Source organism: Gorilla gorilla, chromosome 16 (genome assembly GCF_029281585.2).
Source record: "Gorilla gorilla gorilla isolate KB3781 chromosome 16, NHGRI_mGorGor1-v2.1_pri, whole genome shotgun sequence".
Classification (NCBI taxonomy): domain Eukaryota; kingdom Metazoa; phylum Chordata; class Mammalia; order Primates; family Hominidae; genus Gorilla; species Gorilla gorilla.
The window spans coordinates 1,848,714-1,862,005 of record NC_073240.2 but is presented as its reverse complement, the minus strand read 5'-3'; positions in this window follow the sequence as shown (position 1 = coordinate 1,862,005).

The window sequence follows — 13,292 nt, the reverse complement described above, 5'->3', positions numbered from 1 at the left end:
ACCAAATGGGTACTGTACACTGTACATAAAATATAAAACTACACCAAATATACATTATATAATGTACATAAAATATCAAAATGCAACAAATACATATTATGTACTGTACATAAAATAACAAATTTCACCTAATATATATTATATACTGTATATTAAATATGAAACTTCACCAAATATATAATACACTGTACATAAAATATCAAACTTCACCAAATATATATTATATACGTTACATAAAATATCAAATTTCACCAAATATATATTATATACTGTACATAAAATATCAAATTTCACCAAATATATACTAAACTATACATAAAATGTGAAAGTAAGTATCAAAGTGAATCACATGTATATTATATATTGTACTTAAAATATCAAATTTCACCAAATATATACTATACTGTACATAAAATATCAAATTTCACGAAATATATATTATGTACTGTACATAAAATATCACATTTCGCCAAATATATATTATATACCGTACATAAAATATCAAATTTCACCTAATAAATATTATATACTGTGCATGAAATATTAAATTTATGCAAATATATAATATACTGTACATAAAATATGAAAGTACACCAAATATATATTATATACTCTACATAAAATATCAAATTTAACCAAATATATACTATATACTATATATAAATATCAAACTTCACCAAATATATATCATATACTGTACATAAAATATCAAATTTCACCAAATGGGTACTGTACACTGTATATAAAACATAAAACTACACCAAATATACATTATATAATGTACATAAAATATCAAAATGCAACAAATACATATTATGTACTGTACATAAAATAACAAATTTCACCTAATATATATTATATACTGTATATTAAATATGAAACTTCACCAAATATATAATACACTGTACATAAAATATGAAACTTCACCAAATATATATTATATACTGTACATAAAATATCAAATTTCACCAAATATATATTATATACAGTACATAAAATATCAAATTTCACCAAATATATACTATACTGTACATAAAATATGAAAGTAAATTTCAAAGTAAATCAAATGTATATTATATATTGTACATAAAATATCAAATTTCACCAAATATATACTATACTGTACATAAAATATCGAATTTCACCAAATAGGTACTGTACACTGTACATAAAATATAAAACTACACCAAATATACATTATATAATGTACGTAAAATATCAAAATGCAACAAATACATATTATGTACTGTACATATAATAACAAATTTCACCAACTATATATTATATACGGTATATTAAATATGAAACTTCACCAAATATATAATACACTGTACGTAAAATATCAAACTTCATCAAATATATATTATATACTGTACATAAAATATCAAATTTCACCAAATATATATTATATACTGTACATAAAAAATCAAATTTCAGAAAATATATATTATGTACCGTACATAAAATATCAAATTCCTCCAAATATATAATATACTGTACATAAAATATGAAAGTACACCAAATATATATTATATACTCTACATGAAATATCAAATGTCAAGAAATATATACTATATACCGTATATAAAATATCAAACTTCACCAAATATATATTATATACTGTACGTAAAATATCAAATTTCACCAAATATATACTATATACTTTACATAAAATATAAAACTACACCAAATATATATTATATACTGTACATAAAATATCAAATTTCACCAAATATATACTGTAAACTGTATATAAAATATCAAAGTACACCAAATATATATTATATACTGTACATAAAATGTAAAAGTATAGCAAATATATATTATATACTGTAGATAAATACCAAACTTCACCAAATATATACCACTTACTGTACATAAAATATCAAATTTCAACAAATATATACTATATAATGTACATAAAATATCAAATTTCATAACATATCAAATTTCACCAGATATATATTATATACTGTACATAGAATATCAAATTTCATCAAATATATAACATACTGTACATAAAATATGAAAGTAATAACAAAGTAAATCAAATATATATTATATACTGTACATAAAATATCAAATTTCACACAATATATATTATGTACTGTACATAAAATATCAAATTTCGACAAATATATATTATATACCATACATAAAATATCAAATTTCATAACATATGAAATTTCACCAAATATATATATTACACTGTTCATAAAATATCAAATTTCACCAAATATATACTATACTGTACATAAAATATGAAAGTAAATATCAAAGTAAATCAAATATAAATTATATATTATACATAAAATATCAAATTTCACCAAATATATATTATATACCGTACACAAAATATCATATTTCACCAAATATATAATATATACTGAACATAAAATATGAAATTTCTCTAAATATATATTATGTACTGTACATGAAACATCAAATTTCTCCAAATATATAATATACTGTACATAAAATATGAAAGTACAACAAATATATATTACATACTCTACATAAAATATCAAATTTCACCTAATATGTACTATATACTCTATATAAAATACCAAACTTCAACAAATATATACCATATACTGTACATAAAATATCAAATTTCACCAAATAGGTACTATACACTGTACATAAAATATAAAACTACACCAAATATACATTATATAATGTACATAAAATATCAAAATGCAACAAATACGTACTATGTACTGTACATAAAATAACAAATTTCACCAAATATATATGATATACTGTATATTTAATATGAAACTTCACCAAATATATAATACACTGTACATAAAATATCAAACTTCACCAAATATATATTATATACGGTACATAAAATATCAAATTTCACCAAATATATATTATATACTGTACATAAAATATCAAATTTCACCAAATATATACTAAACTATACATAAAATGTGAAAGTAAGTATCAAAGTAAATCACATGTATCTTATATATTGTATTTAAATTATCAAATTTCACCAAATATATACTATATTGTACATAAAATATCAAATTTCACGAAATATATATTATGTACTGTACATAAAATAATAAATTTCGCCAAATATATATTATATACCGTACATAAAATATCAAATTTCACCTAATAAATATTATATACTGTGCATAAAATATTAAATTTATGCAAATATATAATATACTGTACATAAAATATGAAAGTACACCAAATATATATTATATACTCTACATAAAATATCAAATTTCAACAAATATATGCTATATACTGTATATAAAATATCAAACTTCACCAAATACATACCACTTACTGTACATAAAATATCAAATTTCAACAAATATACACTATATAATGTACATAAAATATCAAATTTCATAACATATCAAATTTCACCAGATATATATTATATACTCTACATAGAATATCAAATTTCATCAAATATATAACATACTGTACATAAAATATGAAAGTAATAACAAAGTAAATCAAATATATATTATATACTGTACATAAAATATCAAATTTCATAACATATGAAATTTCACCAAATACATATTATACACTGTTCATAAAATATCAAATTTCACCAAATATATACTATACTGTACATAAAATATGAAAGTAAATATCAAAGTAAATCAAATATAAATTATATATTGTACATAAAATATCAAATTTCACCAAATATATATTATATACCGTACACAAAATATCATATTTCACCAAATATATAATATATACTGTACAAAAAATATCAAATTTCACGAAATATATATTATGTACTGTACATGAAACATCAAATTTCTCCAAATATATAATATACTATACATAAAATATGAAAGTACAACAAATATATATTACATACTCCACATAAAATATCAAATTTCACCAAATATGTACTATATACTCTATATAAAATACCAAACTTCACCAAATATATAACATATACTGTACATAAAATATCAAATTTCACCAAATAGGTACTATACACTGTACATAAAATATAAAACTACACCAAATATATATTATATAATGGACATAAAATATCAAAATGCAACAAATACATATTATGTACTGTACATAAAATAACAAATTTCACCAAATATATATTATATACTGTATATTAAATATGAAACTTCACCAAATATATAATACACTGTACATAAAATATCAAACTTCACCAAATATGTATTATATACTGTACATAAAATATCAAATTTCACCAAATATATATTATATACTGTACATAAAATATCAAATTTCACCAAATATATACTATACTGTACATAAAATATGAAAGTAAATATTAAAGTAAATAAAATGTATATTATATATTGTACATAAAATATCAAATTTCACCAAATATATAGTAAATTGTACATAAAATATCAAATTTCACGAAATATATATTATGTACTGTACATACAATATCAAATTTCGCAAAATATATATTTAATACCATACATAAAATATCAAATTTCACCAAATATATACTATACTGTTCATAAAATATGAAAGTAAATATCAAAGTAAATCAAATATATGTTATATAATGTACACAAAATATCAAACTTCATCAAATATATATTATATACTGTACATAAAATATCAAAGTACACCAAATATATATTATATACTGTACATAAAATGTAAAAGTATAGCAAATATATATTATATACTCTAGATAAAATATCAAACTTCACCAAATGTATACCACTTACAGTACATAAAATATCAAATTTCCACAAATATATATTATATACTGTACATAAAATATCAAATTTCCCCAAATATATACTATTCTGTACATAAAATATGAAAGTAAATATCAAAGTAAATCAAACATATATTATATAATGTACATAAAATATCAAATTTAATCAAATATACATTATATACTGTACATAATATATGAAAGTACACCAAATATATGTTATATACAGTAAATAAAATATAAAAGAATAGCAAATATATATTATATACTGTAGATAAAATATCAAACTTCACCAAAAATATACCACATACTGTACATAAAATATCAAATTTCAATAAATATAAATTATATACTGTACATAAAATACTAAATTTCATAACATATCAAATTTCACCAAATATATATTATATATTGTACATAGAATATCAAATTTCACCAAATATATAACATACTGTACATAAAATATGAAAGTAAATATCAAAGTAAATCAAATACATATTATATACTGTACATAAAATATCAAATTTCATAAAATATCAAATTTCACCAAATAAATATTATATACTGTACATAAAATATTATATTTCTGCAAATATATAATATACTGTACATAAAATATTAAAGTACACCATATATATATTATATACTCTACATAAAATATCAAATTTCACCATATATACTATATACTGTACATAAAATATCCAATTTCACCAAATATATATTACATACTGTACATAAAATATGAAATTTCACAAAGTATATATTATATTCTCTTCATAAAATATCGAATTTCAGCAAATATATACTATGTACTAAACATAAAATGTCAAATTTCACCAAATATGTATCATATAGCGTACATAAAATAGCAAATTTCACCAAATATATATTAAATACTGTAGATAAAGTATCAAAGTATACCAAATAAATATTATATACAGTAGATAAAATATCAAACTTCACCAGAAATATACTCTATACTGTACATAAAATATCAAATTTCACCAAATATATATTACATACTGTAAATAAAATATCAAATTTCCCCAAATATATATTATATACTGTACATAAAATATCCAATTTCACCAAATATATATTACATACTGTACATAAAATATGAAATTTCACAAAGTATATATTATATTCTCTTCATAAAATATCGAATTTCACCAAATATATACTATGTACTAAACATAAAATGTCAAATTTCACCAAATATGTATCATATAGCGTACATAAAATAGCAAATTTCACCAAATATATATTAAATACTGTAGGTAAAGTATCAAAGTATACCAAATAAATATTATATACAGTAGATTAAATATCAAACTTCACCAGAAATATACTCTATACTGCACATAAAATATCAAATTTCACCAAATATATATTACATACTGTACATAAAATATCAAATTTCACCAAATATATATTATATACTGTACATAAAATATCAAATTTCACCAAATATATATTGTATACCGTATATAAAATATAAAAGTACAACAAATGTATATTATATTCTGTACATAAAATATCAAATTTCACCAAATATATATTATATACTGTACTTAAAATATAAAATTTCACCAAATATATATTACATACTGTACAAAACATATGAAATTTCCCCATATATATTATATAGTGTACATAAAATATCAAATTTCACCAAATATATATTATGTAGTGTACATAAAATATCAAATTTCACCAAATGTATATTATATTCTGTACATAAAATATGAAAGTACACCAAATATATCTTATTTACTGTATGTAAAATATCAAATTTCACGAAATATATATCATATACTGTACATAAAATATCAAATTTCACCAAATATATATAATATACTGTACATAAAATATCAAATTTCCCCAAATATAGATCATATAGTTTGCATAAAATATCAAATTTCACGAAATATATACTATATACTGTATACAAAACATCAAATTTCACGAAATAACTATTATATACTGTTCATAACATATCAAATTTCACCAAATATATAATGTATTGTACATAAAATATGAAAGTACACGAAATATATATTATATTCGGTACATAAAATATCAAATTTCACCAAATATATACTATATACTGTACATGAAATATCAAATTTCACCAGATATATATTATATACTCTACATAAAATATCCAATTTCACCAAATGCATATTATTTTCTGTACATAAAATATCAAATTTCGCCAAATATATATTATATACTGTACATAAAATATCAAATTTCACCAAATGTCTATTATATACTGTACAAAACATACCAAATTTCACCATATATATTATATACTGTACATAAAATATCGAATTTCCTCAAATATATATTATATACTGTACATAAAATATCAAAATTCACCAAATATATATTATGTTCTGTATATAAAATATCAAATTTCACCAAATACATAATATGTACTGTACATAAAATATCCAATTTCACCAAGTATATATTACATACTGTACACAAAATACCAAATTTCACCAGATATATATAACATACTGCACATAAAATACCAAACTACTCCAAATATATATTATATACTGTACACAAAATATCAAAGTTGACTAAATATATATTACATACTGTGCATAAAATATGAAAGGACATCAAATATATATGAGATACTGCACATAAAATATCAAATTTCACCAAATATAGATGACATACTGTACATAAAAAATCAAATTTCACCAAATATATATTATATTCTGTACATAGAATATGAAAGTACACCAAATATATGTTATATACTGTACATAAAATATGAAATTTCACCAAATATGAAATATCAAATTTCACCAAATATATACTATATACTGCACATAACATATGAACGTGCACCAAATACATATTATATACTGTACATAAAATATCAAATTTCACCAAATATATAATATACTGCACATAAAATATGAAAGTACACCAAATATATACTATATACTGTGTATAAAATATCAAATTTCACCAAATATATATTATATACTGCACATAAAATATCAAAATTCAGCAGATATATATTTTATACTGTACATAAAGTATCAAATTTAACCAAATATATATTTTATACTCTATATAAAATATAAAAGTACACCAAATATATATTATATTCTGTACCAAAAATATCAAATTTCACCAAGTATATATTATATACTGTACATAAAATAACAAATTTCACCAAATATATATTATATGCTATACAAAACCTATCAAATTTCACCATATATATTATATACTGCACATAAAATATCGAATTTCCCAAAATATATATTATGTACTGCACATAAAATATCAAATTTGACCAAATATATATTATATACTGTACACAAAATATCAAATTTCACCAAATATATATTATATACTGTGCATAAAATATGAAAGGACATCAAATATATATGAGATTCTGCACATAAAATATCAAATTTCACCAAATATATATGATATACTGTACATAAAATGTCAAATTTCACCAAATATATTTTATATACCGTACATAAAATATCAAAGTAAATCAAACATATATACTGTACATAAAATTTCAAAGTAAACCCAATATATATTATATACTGTACATAAAATATCAAAGTATACCAAATAAATATTATATACTCTAAATAAAATATCAAACTTCACCAAATATATATTATATGCTGTACAGAAAATATCAAATTTCACGAAATATATATTATGTACTGTACATAAAATATCAAATTTTGCCAAATATATATTATATACCGTACATAAAATATCAAATTTCACCAAATATATACTGTAAACTGTATATAAAATATAAAAGTACACCAAATATATATTATATACTGTACATAAAATATGCAATTTCATAAAATATCAAATTTTACCCAATATATATTATATACTGCACATAAAATATCAAACTACACCAAATATATATCATATACTGTACATAAAATATGAAAGCAAATATCAAAGTAAATCAAATATATATTATATAATGTACATACAATATGAAATTTCATAAAACATCAAATTTCATAAAATATCAAACTTCACCAAATATATATTATATACTGTACATAAAATATTAAATTTCACAAAGCATATATTATGTACTGTACATAAAATATCAAATTTCTTAAAATATATAATATACTGTAAATAAAATATCAAATTTCACCAAATATATACTATATAATGTACATAAAATATAAAACTACACCAAATGTATATTATATAATGTACAGAAAATGTCAAAATGCAACAAATACATATTATATACTGTACATAAAATATCAAATTACACCAAATATATATTATATGCTGTACATAAAATATCAAATTTCACGAAATGTATATTATGTACTGTACATTAAATATCAAATTTCGCCAAATATATATTATATACCGTACATAAAATATCAAATTTCACCGAATATATATTATATACTGTACATAAAATATCAAATTTCACCAAATATATACTGTAAACTGTATATAAAATATAAAAGTACCCCAAATATATGTTATATACTGTACATAAAACATCCAAATTCATAAAATATGAAATTTTATCAAATATATATTATATACTATACAGAAAATATCAAATTTCACCAAATATATACAGTACTGTACATAAAATATGAAAGTAAATATCAGTGTAAATCAAATATATATTATATAATGTACATAAAATATCAAATTTCACCAAATGTATATTGTATACGGTACATAAAATAACAAATTTCACAAAATATATATTATGTACTGTACATAAAATATCAAATTTCTCCAAATATATAATATACTGTACATAAAATATGAAAGTACACCAAATATATATTATATACTCTACATAAAATATCAAATATCACCAGATATATAGTATATAGAGTGTTTAAAATATCAAACTTCACCAAATATATACTATATACTGTACATAAAATATCAAATTTCAACAAATATATAATATATACTGTACATAAAATATGAAATTTCACCAAATATATATTATATACTGCACATAAAATATCAAATTCCACCAATTATATACTATGTACTGTACATAAAATATCAAATTTCACCAAAAATACATTATATACTGTACATAAAATATCAAATTTCTCCAAATATATATTATATACTGTACATAATATATCAAATTACACCAAATATATATTATATACTAAACATAAAATATCAAATTTCAGCAAATAAGTATTAAATAGTGTACGTAAAATACAAAAGTATAACGAATACATATCATATACTATAGATAAAATATCAAACTTCACCAAATGTATACTGTATACTGTACATAAAATATCAAATTTCAACACGTATATATTATACACTGTATATAAAATATCAAAGTACACCAAATATATATTATATACTGTGCATAAAATATAAAAGTATAACAAATATATATCATATATTGTAGATAAAATATCAAACTTCACCAAATATATACCATATGCTGTACACAAAATATCAAATTTCAACAAATATATATTATATACTGTACAAAATATATCAAAGTACAGCAAATATTTATGATATACTGTACATAAAATATCAAATTTCACAAAATATATATTATATACTGTACATAAAATATCAAATTTCACCAAATATATTATATACTGCACATAAAATATGAAAGTACACCAAATATATACCATATGCTGTACATAAAATATCAAATTTCTCCAAATATATACTATATACTGTATATAAAATATGAAATTTCACCAAATATATATTATATACTGTACCTAAAATATCAAATTTCACCAAATGTAAACTATATACTATATATAAAATATAAAACTACACCAAATATATATTTTATACTGTACAAAAAACGTCAAAATGCAACAAATACATATTATATACAGAACATAAAAGACCAAATTTCACCAAATATATATATACTGTACGTTAAATATGAAACTTCACGAAATATATAATATTCTGTACATAAAATATCAAACTTCACCAAATATATATTACATACTGTACATAAAACATCAAATTTCACAAAATTTTTATTATTTACTGTACATAAAATGTCAAATTTCACAAAATATATATAAAGTACTGTACATAAAATATCAAATTTCGCCAAATATATATTATATACTGTACATAGAATATGAAATTTCACCAAATATATAAAATACTGTACATAAAATATGAAAGTAAATATCAAAGTAAATCAAATATATATTATATAATGTACATAAAATATCAAATTTCATAAAAAAAAAATTTCATAACATATCAAATTTCACCAAACATATATTATATACTGTACATAAAATATCAAATTTAACCAAACATATAAAATACTGTACATAAAATATGAAAGTACACAAAATATATATTATATACTCTACATAAAATATCAAATTTCAAGAAATATATACTATATACTGTATATAAAATATCAAACTTCACCAAATATATATCATATACTGTACATAAAATATCAAATTTAACCAAATATATACTATATACTGTACATAAAATATAAAACTACACCAAATATATATTATACACTGTACATAAAATATCGAATTTCACCAAATATATACTGTAAACTGTATATAAAATATAAAAGTACACCAAATATATATTATATACTGTACATGAAATATTCAATTTCATAAAATATCAAATTTCACCAAATATATATTATATTCAGTACATAAAGTATCAAATTTCACCTAATATGTATTATATACTGTACATAAAATATCAAATTTCACAAAATATGTATTATGTACTGTACATAAAATATAAAATTTCTCCAAATATATAATATACTGTACATAAAATATAAAATTTCACCAAATATATACTATATACTGTACATAAAATATAAAACTGCACGAAATATATATTATATAAATTACATAAAATGTCAAAATGCAACCAATACATATTATATACTGTACATAAAATATCAAATTTCACCAAATATATATTATATGCTGTACAGAAAATATCAAATTTCACGAAATATATATTATGTACTGTACATAAAATATCAAATTTTGCCAAATATATCTTATATACCGTACATAAAATATCAAATTTCACCAAATATATACTGTAAACTGTATATAAAATATAAAAGTACACCAAATATATATTATATACTGTACATAAAATATGCAATTTCATAAAATATCAAATTTTACCCAATATATATTATATACTGCACATAAAATATCAAACTACACCAAATATATATCATATACTGTACATAAAATATGAAAGCAAATATCAAAGTAAATCAAATATATATTATATAATGTACATACAATATGAAATTTCATAAAACATCAAATTTCATAAAATATCAAACTTCACCAAATATATATTATATACTGTACATAAAATATTAAATTTCACAAAACATATATTATGTACTGTACATAAAATATCAAATTTCTTAAAATATATAATATACTGTAGATAAAATATCAAATTTCACCAAATATATACTATATAATGTACATAAAATATAAAACTACACCAAATGTATATTATATAATGTACAGAAAATGTCAAAATGCAACAAATACATATTATATACTGTACATAAAATATCAAATTACACCAAATATATATTATATGCTGTACATAAAATACCAAATTTCATGAAATGTATATTATGTACTGTACATTAAATATCAAATTTCGCCAAATATATATTATATACCGTACATAAAATATCAAATTTCACCGAATAAATATTATAAACTGTACATAAAATATCAAATTTCACCAAATATATACTGTAAACTGTATATAAAATATAAAAGTACCCCAAATATATATTATATACTGTACATAAAACATCCAAATTCAAAAAATATGAAATTTTATCAAATATATATTATATACTATACAGAAAATATCAAATTTCACCAAATATATACAGTACTGTACATAAAATATGAAAGTAAATATCAGTGTAAATCAAATACATATTATATAATGTACATAAAATATCAAATTTCGTCAAATGTATATTGTATACGGTACATAAAATAACAAATTTCACAAAATATATATTATGTACTGTACATAAAATATCAAATTTCTCCAAATATATACTATACTGTACATAAAATATGAAATTACACCAAATATATATTGTATACTGTACTTAAAAAATTAAAGTACACCAAATATATATTATGTACTGCACATAAAATATAAAAGTACACCAAATATATATTAAATACTGTACATAAAATATCAAAATTCAACAAATATATATTATATACTCTACATAAAATATCAAAGTCCACCAAATATATTTTTTCTACTGTACATAAAATATCAAATTTCACCAAATATATATAATATACCGTACATAAAATATCAAATTTCACGAAATATATACTATATTCTGTACGTAAAATATGAAATTTCATCACATATACAATATACTGAACATAAAATATGAAAGTACATCAAATATATATTATATACTGTACATAAAATATGAAACTACACGAAATATATATTATATACTTTACATACAATATGA